Source organism: Ammospiza nelsoni, chromosome 2 (genome assembly GCF_027579445.1).
Source record: "Ammospiza nelsoni isolate bAmmNel1 chromosome 2, bAmmNel1.pri, whole genome shotgun sequence".
In the NCBI taxonomy this organism is placed as follows: Eukaryota; Metazoa; Chordata; class Aves; order Passeriformes; family Passerellidae; genus Ammospiza; species Ammospiza nelsoni.
Window position 1 is genome coordinate 120,577,736 of NC_080634.1, and position 11,040 is coordinate 120,588,775.

The following is an 11,040-nucleotide window of genomic DNA, read 5'->3' on the forward strand; positions in this document are numbered from 1 at the left end:
CCCACGCCGGTGCCATGGAGGGCGGCGGCAGTGCCGTAGGAACGCAGCGACTCCCTCGGAGCTGCCAGCTGCTCCGTCCCACACCCTCCGCCGCTCGCTCCCCTCCTTTGTCTCCTTCTCGCTGCTCCTTGCTGGCTCCGGCTCCTTCCCTCCCTTCCCCGTAACTGCGTTTCGTTGCAGCAGTGGGGGAGGGCGGCAGAGGCAGCCGCAGCTCCTGCAGCGCTGCAGCCGGACGGGCAGAGCCCGGAGAGCCGCCCGTGCCCGGGTGCCAGCGCTGCCCTGCCCTGCCCGGCCCTGCCCCGCCGGGAGCACCGGGTAACGGCGCGGCCGCGGAGCTGCGCCCGAACGGCGGCCCCGGCCCCGCTCCGCGCCGCGAACGCGGCTCCGTGGTCTGCGGGGATGGCGGCAGCATGAGCTCACTCTTGGACTCTCTTGAAAGCGTTTGCTGCTGGGCCCATAACCACACTCAGGAGCCGCTCATGTCGCATGCAGGAGCAAGAACCTCCCTGTCTTGGGGAATGGAGGTGGCTGGCAATGCCTGCTTTGGGAACTAAGAATATCAGCCCTTGACCAAAGAACTCTGCGGCGGTGTTAACCCTTCCCAGGGCACATATGATGGTATTCTTGGGTCCCCTTTCCCACCTCGGATCAGCTGTCCAGATTTTTTTTTTCCTGTGTAAATCCTGGGTTAGTGACAGAAACAAAATAATTTAAAAGTATTTTCTACTCATATAGAAATGTTTACTTCAGTGGGCATCCATTCTGAGGCCTATCCACACAGTCTGAGGTAAATCCACATGCTCTTCTTGCACCCAGCAGGTGAGAGCCCTCACAATGTCCTAGGACCTGAAGTCAAAAGAAAATACTTTTGTGTGCTGCAATTTGGGAATCTGCATGAACTCAGAGGTCCTAGACAGGTCTGCCTCTCTGTTGGAGCTACTTTTAATTCCCCAGATGGAGGGGTAACTGCCTACCCCCAGAACATGCTGGAGGAATGGGGTCTGAGGTAGCTTCTGTGATGAGACTGCACCATTGCAATGGTGTTGCAGATGCTCAGGTCATGGGAAGGGCCAGGGCAGAGAGTTTAAAGCCTTGGTAGGAGCTTAGACTCTTGGGCAGCTTGGACTCTTGGACTCTGGAAGAAGTCAGGGCACAGGCATGGGGAAAAGCCCACCTGGTTCCATTAGTTACCTTGAGAAGCCAGTGAGGCTTTATGGACTGCTGGAGGGGAGAAGAGAGACTTGAAAAGCAAATCTGGGGAGTGTGAAAGCAGCTGAGAGCACTAGCACAACCAGGGAACAAAAATTAGGGTCCCTGGGCTGGAAAACTGGTGATGAAAGCCTCTATAAGCTTCTTCAGTTCTATCCTCCCTGGATGCAAGTGAGTAGTTTCACAGCAAGCCTATCTTTCAGCTAAAGGTGGAACTGAACATTACTGGAGTGCGCCAGCGGGAGGTACCAGCCATCCTTGGTGCCAGCAGAGCCCTGTTACAACGAGGTGTGCAGGTTTGGGTCAGAGGGAAGCAGCAGTGACCTCAGTGGATGCAGAGTCACAAAATCGGAACAGCTGCTTTCAGTTAGCAGAGAGCTCAGTGCGGGGCTGCTTGGCCGCTCTGTAACGTGAGCCACGCTGCCCCGCTCCCTCTGTGTCCCTCCCACCACCGGGCACCCTTGTGAAGAACGGCACCAGCAGCCTCTGAAGGAAACTGCCAGAATCTCTTCACACAGCTCTTTGAGGTCCAGAGCCATGATGAGGAGGTTGACTGGAAGGGCAGCTAAAATGGAGCGAGCTGCAACATCCATCTAAGCCTAGAGCTGATAGGCTGGAGCACCAGGAGAGCCCAGCCTACACGGAGCAGATGTGTGATATTTTGAAATAAAAAAGACATGGAATTACATTGGGACCACTGTGTGCACCCTTGCCAGCAGTGCAGCAGCTTGTGCCTGCTGTCAGCCATGAGAAAGGGGAAGTGGGCTGCCAGCAGCCCCAGCAGAGGAGCTGGAGAGACGGCTCCCCCTGTGCACGCCACAAACAGATGTCAGAGGGCTTGCTGTGCGAAGGCTCCATGAAAGCTGCAGATGCTGCTGATGCCATAGCCCAGGTCTGACATGAGAGGCCATGACTGGTGTAATGATGTTTTTGAGACTGCAGTCCAGAAGAGGAAGCCTGTTTAATCTTTGCTGAGCACTGGTCACTGACCTGGAATATGCTTTCCTCCTGTACATTCACAGAGATTCTCTCTCTCTCGTTTCAGATGTCTGCCCTCCACACCATGCCCAGCCCCGACTTGCCTGCAGTGCAGCCTTGGGCTAACAACTCACGTCCAGCCTCTACTCTACCTACCACTACCCGCAGCCACCTCCGTGCCTCCCGGCTCTCCCACCATCTCCCAGCTGGGCCTGCAGAACCGGCACCCTTCTGCTGGCTGCAGCCCGGCCCCACAGGCTCATGACCCTCCTCTACGGCCCGAGCACTCAGAGCGGGGTGGCGCTCCTTTGCTGCGGATGCAGTCCAGTCCCTGCTGCATCCTTGTGAATCTCATTTTTGTGCCACACTGGGGCTCCCCGCGGGCTCTCCCGTCTCTCAGAACGCATCCCCCACAAAGGAAAGTCTAATGAAACATTTCCGCGCCGGAGCCAATTCCCACAGTCCCTGTCTCGGGACATCCCCGCTCTGCATCGGCCCCTGCCGGATTGTGCCCATCGCCAGGGCGCTGCGGGGCCTCGCCTGTTCCCCGTACACCGGAGCTGTTGGGGCTCGCTCTGCCCCGAGCTCCGGCCTCCCGGGGCTGTCCGGCCGCCGGGCCCAGCGTCCGCTGCCGCTCCCCGTCCCGGTCCCTGGCGCTCCGGACGTCCCGCACCGCGCGGCCCCGGTGCCGGCGCTCTGCCAGCCCCGCTCTCCGCTCCGCCCGGGCTCCCAGCCCCCGCCCGGCGCCTCCACGGTTCCGCTGAGCGCCCTCGCCTCGGCGGCTCTGCCCTGCAGCGGCACCGTGAGCGCCCGGTGCGGTGCCGTGCCGTGCCGTGCTGCCCGGCAGCCGCCAGCGAGCCCCGTCCGGCGGCGGCTCCGCGGTGTTGCGCCGCCTCGGGCGCGTCCCTAGTTCTCCCCCGCCCCCCCCCCCGCCCCAAGCTCCATTGTCTCCGCGGCGGAGGCAGAACAAAGCGCCCGATCCCGGTCCCGGTCCGGTCCCACCGCGCGACGATGCCACCGTGCGAGGCTCCGGCAGGGGCCGAGCCCGGCGCCGGGACTTACACTGCACGTCCCGTGCCGGCGCCGGTCACATCCCGCGGGGTCCGGCCCCGCCGCGACGTCCCGCAGCCTCCCCGCGGCTCCGGCGCCGAGGTCCCTCCGGCCCGCCGGCCGCTCCGGTGCCCCGCGCGCTCCGGCGCTGCCCCGGTGCCGCGGCCGCCCCGGTGCGGCGCTGGCCCCGCGGAGCGCTCGGCGGCGGGTCGGCGCTGGCTCGGCGCTGGCTCGGCGCGAAGGCTCCTGCTGAAACCCGAGCCAGCGCCGCCCTCAGCCCCCCGCTCCCTCCGCCGCCCCCTCCCCGCCCCGCACCGGAGCGCGCCGGCGGAGCGCGGCCTCGGGGCGGCCCCGGACGGGCGCGCGGGGCTGCGGGCGGTGCGGCGGTGCGGCCGGGCTCCAGGGCCGGGGAGCAGGACCGGCACGGACAGGGAGAAAGGGCTGGAGCCGGGCACAGAAGGATGGAAGGAAGCGGCGGGTGCCGGGAGCCCGAGAAACTGGGAAGGGGCTGGCAGGAGCCGGAGCAGGAGCGGGACGGGATCGGGCAGGGAGAGGGCTGGGCAGGGCATGAAATGAGGCTGTGGGCGACGCTGGGGCATGTGGGGACATGATCACAGGCCATTCTTTCCTCTCTACCGCAGTTGTTTCTTCGGCTCAGAACCCAAAGCTCAAGCGCCTGTGACTCCCAACACCTTGACTCACATCAGGCCTCCGAAGGTCCAGCCTGGTCCAGGCTCACTCAGTGCGTCTGTGCTACAAGGGACTGGGGCTCCACCAGCCTATGCCAGGGTAAAAACAAGACTGATGACTGTCCAGCCATCTCCACCAGCAGCTGGCTCAGCCCGGCTTGGCCACTCAGGCAGCTTTTCCCTGCTCCAGACAGGTCTCAGCAGTCTGTGTGTCTGTTGGAGCCATGTAGCCTCTAGGACCAGTAACTGCTGCTGGAACTTCTTTGATTTCTTAGTGGAGAAACTGCTGTGGACTAGGCTCTGTTGCTAAGATCATCTGCTAAAGACCATGGCTCAGTGTGCTCTGAGATGGTCAGATGGTCCTTACAATCTTGTGCCTGTTCCAGTTCCAACAACTTCAGCCTTGACTTAGCTACCACGTGTCTTCTTTCTCAGACAGACCTTTAATGGCATTTTGTGTAGAGTACAACGGTTCTCAATCCCCATGTGTAAGAAATCAGGCGAGGAGGGTGAGAGACTGGCACGGCTGAGTCAGGACCTGCTGGTCAAACTAAAGAGCAAGATGGAAACACACAGCCAGTGGAAATGGGAACAGGTATCCCAAGAGGAGTACAGGGACCTTACCCAGCTGTGTGGGGAAATGATGAGGAATGCTAAGGCACAACTGGAGCTGACCTTGGTGAGAAATACAAAGAATTATAACAAGACTTTCTACAGGAATGTCAGCCAGCAAAGAAACATCAAAGACAGTGTACCCTGCTGATAAACATGACTGGCAAACTGGTGACAAGGGACAAGGAGAAGGCTGATGGGTTCAGCCATGCTGCACAGGATTGTTGATCTGGTGGAGCGCAGGAAGGCTCTGCAGAGGGGTCTGGGCAGCCTGGGTTGATGGGCTGATAGCTGATGTTCAACAAGGCCAAGTGCTGGATTTGAATCACCACAACCTCAGGCAGCACTCCAGGCTGGGAACAGAGTGCCTGGGAAGCTGGAAAAGGACCTGGGTGTGCTGGCTGGCAGTGGCCAAACCTGAGACAGGATGTGCCCAGGTGGGCAAGAAAGCTAAACATGAGACAGGATGTGCCCAGGTGGGCAAGAAGGATAAACGTGGGACAGTATGAGCCCAGGTGGGCAAGAAGGATAACATGAGACAGGACGAGCCCAGGTGGGCACCTGGCTTCTGTCAGCAATAGTGTAGGCAGCAGGACCAGGGCAATAATTCCTCCCCTCTGCTCCACTCGGGAAAGACTCCACCTGGAGCACTGCTCCCAGTGCTGGAGTCCTCAGTACAGGAAAGACACAGACCTGGTGGATTGATCCAGAGAAGAGCCCCAAAATTGATCAGAGATCAGGACCACCTCTCCTGTGAGAATATGTTGAAAGAGTTTGGGTTCTTCAGCCTGGAGAGAGTGGGCTCTGAGGAGATCTTAGAGCCCCTTGCAGAATTTAAAGGGACGTTATGACAAAAATGGGGACAGACATTTTAGCAGGACCTCTAATGACAGGACGTGATGTTTTATAAAAAAACCCAGCAGATTCAGACTAGGTATAAGGAAGAAATGTTCATGGTGAGGGTGGGGAAACACTCAAGCTCAGGTTGAAGGGGGCTCTGAGTCACCTGATGAAATAGAAGATGTCCCTGCTCATTGCAGGGGGGGTGGAGTAGGTGACCCTTAAAGGTTCCTCCAACCCATCCCATACTATGATTCTATTATTCAAACTTTTCACTCACCTTTAAGAAAGAGAATAAGGAACTCAGAGAAGCACCAGTTTGTGAAGGTCATCAGCACACCTGGAAAACTCAGGGACTGCACCGTCTCAGAATCCACTTCTGACCATATGGAGAACAAAGAGGCAATCAGGAATAGTCAGTGCAGATTTAGCAAGCACAGATCATGCTGAGCTGCCCAATTAGCTTCTCTGAAAAAACGATTGGCTGTATGGATAAAGGGAAAGCAGTGGCTTGGCGGCATTGACAGCTGCTCCCGCTGAGTTTTAGTTCACAACCTGAGGACATGATCTGAGTGAATGGAGCATTGGGCTGGAGGCTGGTGGCACCTCTGGGCTGTGAGGGTAGCGATCAGTGACTCAATGCAGCCAACAAAATACACCAAGCACTCATTTAGGAGCCAGTATTGTTCAGTCTTTGTTGATACTCTGTGATGACAATGGAGTACAAACTCCAGGAGATGACACTATGAGGGGTCACTGATATGTGGCTTTTTAGCCCAAAGAGGTGTCTAGAACCTTACAGAAAGAAATTAGCAGAAGTTAGATCTGAGTCAGAATAACCCCACAATTGCTACAGGTTGGGAACCATCAGGCTGTCGTAGTCCTGCTGAAAGGAAGATGAGAGTAGGGATGAGCATGGAATGAAGAGTCAGCAGGATGCCCTCACTGCAAATCAGGCAGACAACTTCTCCACTGCTTTAGGAGAATGGTCAGCGGCAGATCGAGGGAAGCAATCATCCCCCTTGAGCTGGGACATTGTGAAGCCACAACTGGAATCCTCTGTACAGTTTTGTCTCACCCTGTTCATGAGGGATACTGAAAAGCTGTAGGAGGTAGGTAGTGCTCTGGGGCATCTGATCAATTTATAACAAGACACTGAAGAAGGTGGGCTCTCTGGTGATGCTGAGGCAGTGGGGCTGTTTAACAGCATCCTGCTGCTGCTGCCTCAAGGACAGGTTACAAAATGATGGAACCAAATGCAGACAGTAGCACAATAACAATGACCGCACTTACGCGTTGAGAGATTCAGAATGAAGATTAGACACTGTTTTTTTTCACTGGGAGAGTAGTGTGGCACTGGAAAAAGCTGCTCTTAGAGTAGTGAATCTCATCCACTTGCAAGTTTCCAAGGCTAATCTGATCCATTATTGCTGATTGTCTCCACATAAGAGGTTGGATTATGCAATTCTGGACACCCCTGTTAACCACAGGACTGTCTACCATGAACTGGTGAATTTCATTCCATTTCTGTTATGCTACTCCTTAATAACAGCTTTTTGCTTTTATGATGTCCCAGTCACCCTCTATACTCACAATGCCTCTCGATGCTGTGTCACTAAGCTAACTTATCCATGTACTTTTTTTTTTTTCCTGAGATCTTTACTGAAAAAAATTGAAATAGAGGAACTCTAAAACTGACCTTGAAAAGACACTGCATTTCCTCAAGCATAAAACTCCTAATTTACTATTACTTTTTTGCCAGTCTTCCACATTTTAGTGGAAGTTTTCGTATTAATATCTGTCTTCTTCAATTGAGTAAATAATTTCTCATGTGTTACTATAGCACTGCAGTTCACATAGTCTGCTCAACTGAAAGGTTGGTCCTGGCCCCAAATAAGCCACTTATCAAGGTGTCTAATGTGCTATTCTGGCATAATTTGGCAAAATTACAGAATCATAGAGCATGCTGAGTTGGAAAGCATCCACAAGGACCATCAAGACCAACTGCTGGGTTTGCAGAGCACCATGCCCAGGAGTCTGTGTGTACACCCAGGATGCCCCGTCCCAGGGGCAGACCCTGGCCCTTTGCCTTGTTGAACTTCATCTGGTTGATGATTATCCTGTCCTCTGATTTGTCCAGGTCTCTTTGCTAGGCCTCCCTGCCTTCCAGGGAGACAACAGCTCCTCCCAGTTTTATATCAACAGCCAGCTTGCTCAGTGTCCCTTCCATTCCTGCATCCAAGGAATTCATGAAGATGCTCAAGAGCACAGGGCCTACCACATTACCAACGTGTTTTCAAATTATCATTTTCAAATCTGCTTTGAATCCTTTATACTACTGCAAGCACTCTGCATGTTCCTAGGTCATTCCCTTCAGTTCTTCCTTATTAGTCCTCAGCCCCATGGCATTACCCCAGACCATCAAACAACCCTCCTCTCAGACTTGCAATGGGTTCTCAAGTGCTCTCTCTACTCAAAGATATAAATTAGTGGATTCCTTTTGGTCTTCTAGTAAATTCTAGTTTACTAGATATTCTGGGAGCCCCTTTGCAGGAGAGGGGAGAGCACAGCCATATTATTGTCTCTCCCACAGTCATTCTGAGGTGCATATGGGGGCTGGTAGGAAGAGGTTAAGCCAAACTGTGCTTTGTGAAGGCAACCATGTCACAGAAGCAAGAGCAAAAATACATTATTCACCTCCTCAGGGCAGACCATTACTGCCTGTCATATACATTCAGTGCTTTGGTGAACTCCCGAAACTGAAATAATGTAGGAGGTGATAAAATATGGCAAACCGAGGCCAAGCTCAGGTGAGACGAGCACAGGGAGCACTCTCTGCGTGCTGCAGGAGTGCAGGCTCCACGGTGGGATGCCGTGGTACCAGCCCTCAGAATGCTGCTCTGCCACACCGACCCTGAGCCCTGAGCCCTGAGTCAGGACCCCCCTCCCCAGCCTGGACCTGCACGTTCCTGCCCTCATCCCCAGCAGCAGGGAGGTGCCTGGGCACTTTGGCACCTCCCTGCTGGATGGCAGCTTGTCCCAAAGCTGGCAGTGTCCCCCAGCCCCTGGCAGGGCAGCCTGTTTGGGGCCCAGAGGCTCTGCCCGTGCAGGCTGGAGCCTGGCTCCGAGCCCCAAACAGGAAATCCTTCTAGGACGTGCTCAGGCTCCGAGTCCCGGATGTTTGCAGCAAGCAAAGGCTTCCTCCATGCAGAATGGAGGTTAAAAATAAAACAAGGCACCTGCTGGGAACATGCGTGGCTGGGGCTGCAGGGAAAGTGAGGGCACAGCTCTCCCTGAGACAGGGAAAGTCTTTTTCATGTGGGATCCCAAGTTTGCCTCTGCCATTTTGAATTCCCTTAAAAACCGTGAAAGAGAATCCATTAAATCCATGGACAGAGAAGGCACTGCAGGGTCATTTCACCCTCAAATGGAGCTGGTACCTGAGCTGTTCAGCTCTGTATTCACAAGAGGAAATGCTCCTGTGAGCTGCCTCTGGATCCAACCCAACCGGAGAGCTTTGAACTCGCAGTGGAAGGGTTCTCCTGCATTCCCTGCTTGTGCAGATGGACACAGAGCTCTGTCACACGCAGCTCTCCCAACAGGCACACATTCCTGGGCCACAGGGGCTGTTCTTGAAGCCCTGGGTGCAAGGTCCACTCCCTGGGCTGCATGAGATGGATGCTTTTAAGGTACAGCAGGTAGAATTCAATTTGTGGATGGGAATGTTTACACTCTTGGAAATTTGGTGAAGCTCTGGCAGGTATTTTTTAAATAGCATAGTAGAGGCAGGTTTCAAACAGAAGAAGAAAGATCTACGGCTGTCAGATGATTCATTCCCTCACCTCAAGGAGGTTCAGTTGAATCCAGGGTACCTGCCATACCTCACAGATGTGCACCTGGCTAGTTCTAAAAGTCCACCCATAATGAAGATTTCAGAAACCTGCCAGTCAATGTATCCAGTGCTAAATTTTCTTTACTATTATGTAACATTATTTCTTGTACTACCTGTCCTGAACACTGGAAGTAGATTGTTCTCTTTGCAATGTCCTTTACAAATCAAGGTGGTGATCGCGTCTTTTCATTCTTCTCTAACCTAAATTGCCCAGAGCATTTGATCTTTTCATATTGCATTTTCTGAACCTCTCATTGTTCCCTCTGGACATTCACAAATGTTTCTACATTCTCTGGGGTGCACTGGCGCACAGTACTGGCTGTGGGTCTGATCACAGCAAAGCAGAGCCAGAAATGTCAGTTCCTGCATCCTGCAAGTCACATTCCTGTTTGTACCATCTCGTACCATGTTATTCTGTTTTTACAATATGCCCTCAGCTGATTAATATTCAACCTACAGGTGCCTATAAACCAGACCATACAGACAGTCCTTCTCAGTCTATCTTTACAGTTTATTGTTCCTATTAAGCACATAAACTTCCTAACTAACATTAATTTTTAAATTTCTGTCAATGTTTTTAGTATCTCCAGTAATGATCTTCAAGGAAATATAAACTGACTAAACAGAAGGTCACAGAACAACAGGAAAATTCTGTTACTGCAGCTTTAGTCATGCAAACTTAATGTTTGATATTTATAAAGACTGCAGAAAACTCAAAATGGCCAGAGAAGACTCATTAGAATGAGTCAGGATCCAAGGAACAAGGTTCCATGTGAAGACCTTCAGTAAGATTTTAAAAAGTAATGATTTCTAAGGATCTCTAAGAATGAAAATTTTTAATTGCTTCAATAATAATCATGTTTCAATCCAGCAAGTAAAGGTGTAACAGGAGACATGCTGTGGAGCTGAAGTTATACAAACGGAAAGGAAAGAGGAGTAGTTCAGTGGAAGGAGGAATGAATCACTGTAACCATGAAATCACCATAACCATGAAAAAGACATAACAGATTCCTAGCAGTCAGACTTGCACATCTTGGCTGATGAGGGTGCTGGGCCAGCTCACACGGACCGTGCTTTTGCCCAGAAAACCTGCACACATGGCCCCTGAGATGGCTTCCAGCCCGGTGTTCCGCAGCCCTGCGGGTCTGTGCCTTTCCCAGGAGGCAGAGCCCGTCCCAGGCTCTGCGATGGCTGCGATGCCCAAGGGAGCGGGCAGTGCCCCCCAGCCCCGGTGTCTGAGCTGCCCCAAGGAGCCCTTCCCAGAGCCGGGGCCGGGCTGTGCCACCCAGGACCCGGCGCATGGGAGAGGCAATGAGATAATGATGAGGAGGAAACCGTCTCATACACGTTCATGTGCGCGCCAAGGCAGAACTGAAATCACCATTTCCAGAGGGTGCGCGGGCTGGGCCGAGCCCTGCGCTGCTGCCGGCGGCGCTTCCTGCCCTGGCTCTGGCTCTCGGCTGCTCCGAGCTCTCCCCATCCACGTTTGCAGCGGGGTGACCTCACTTGGCAGCGGCCGGAGCGCTCCGCTCTCACCGGAGCCCCGGAGCGCCGCTCGCCGAGGCTGCGCTTCCTCCCTGCCGCAAACAAGTCTCCTTCTGTTCCCCTGAAATCAGCTGGGAGGAAGCGGGGTGGGGGGGTGGCTTCCGAAACGCGGGATTGCGATCGCAGACACAGCCTCAGGCTGGGGCAGGGGCTGCGGGGGGATCCAGGGGCTCCTCAGGAGGGGACGGTGCCTTCGGTGGGCACACACAGGTACAGGTACAGGGC

At 54.2% G+C, this 11,040-nt stretch overlaps 1 protein-coding gene across 1 annotated transcript in view; it reads right to left on the reverse strand.

Moving 5' to 3' along the window:
* Positions 1-3,422, reverse strand: part of DCHS1 (dachsous cadherin-related 1) — a 41,834-nt gene extending 38,412 nt beyond the window's left edge. Inside the window, exon 1 of the mRNA XM_059466355.1 lies at positions 3,250-3,422. The gene's annotated coding sequence lies outside the window, so the exon portion shown is untranslated. The remainder of the gene's footprint in view (positions 1-3,249) is intronic.
* Between the last annotated feature and the right edge of the window lie 7,618 nt (positions 3,423-11,040).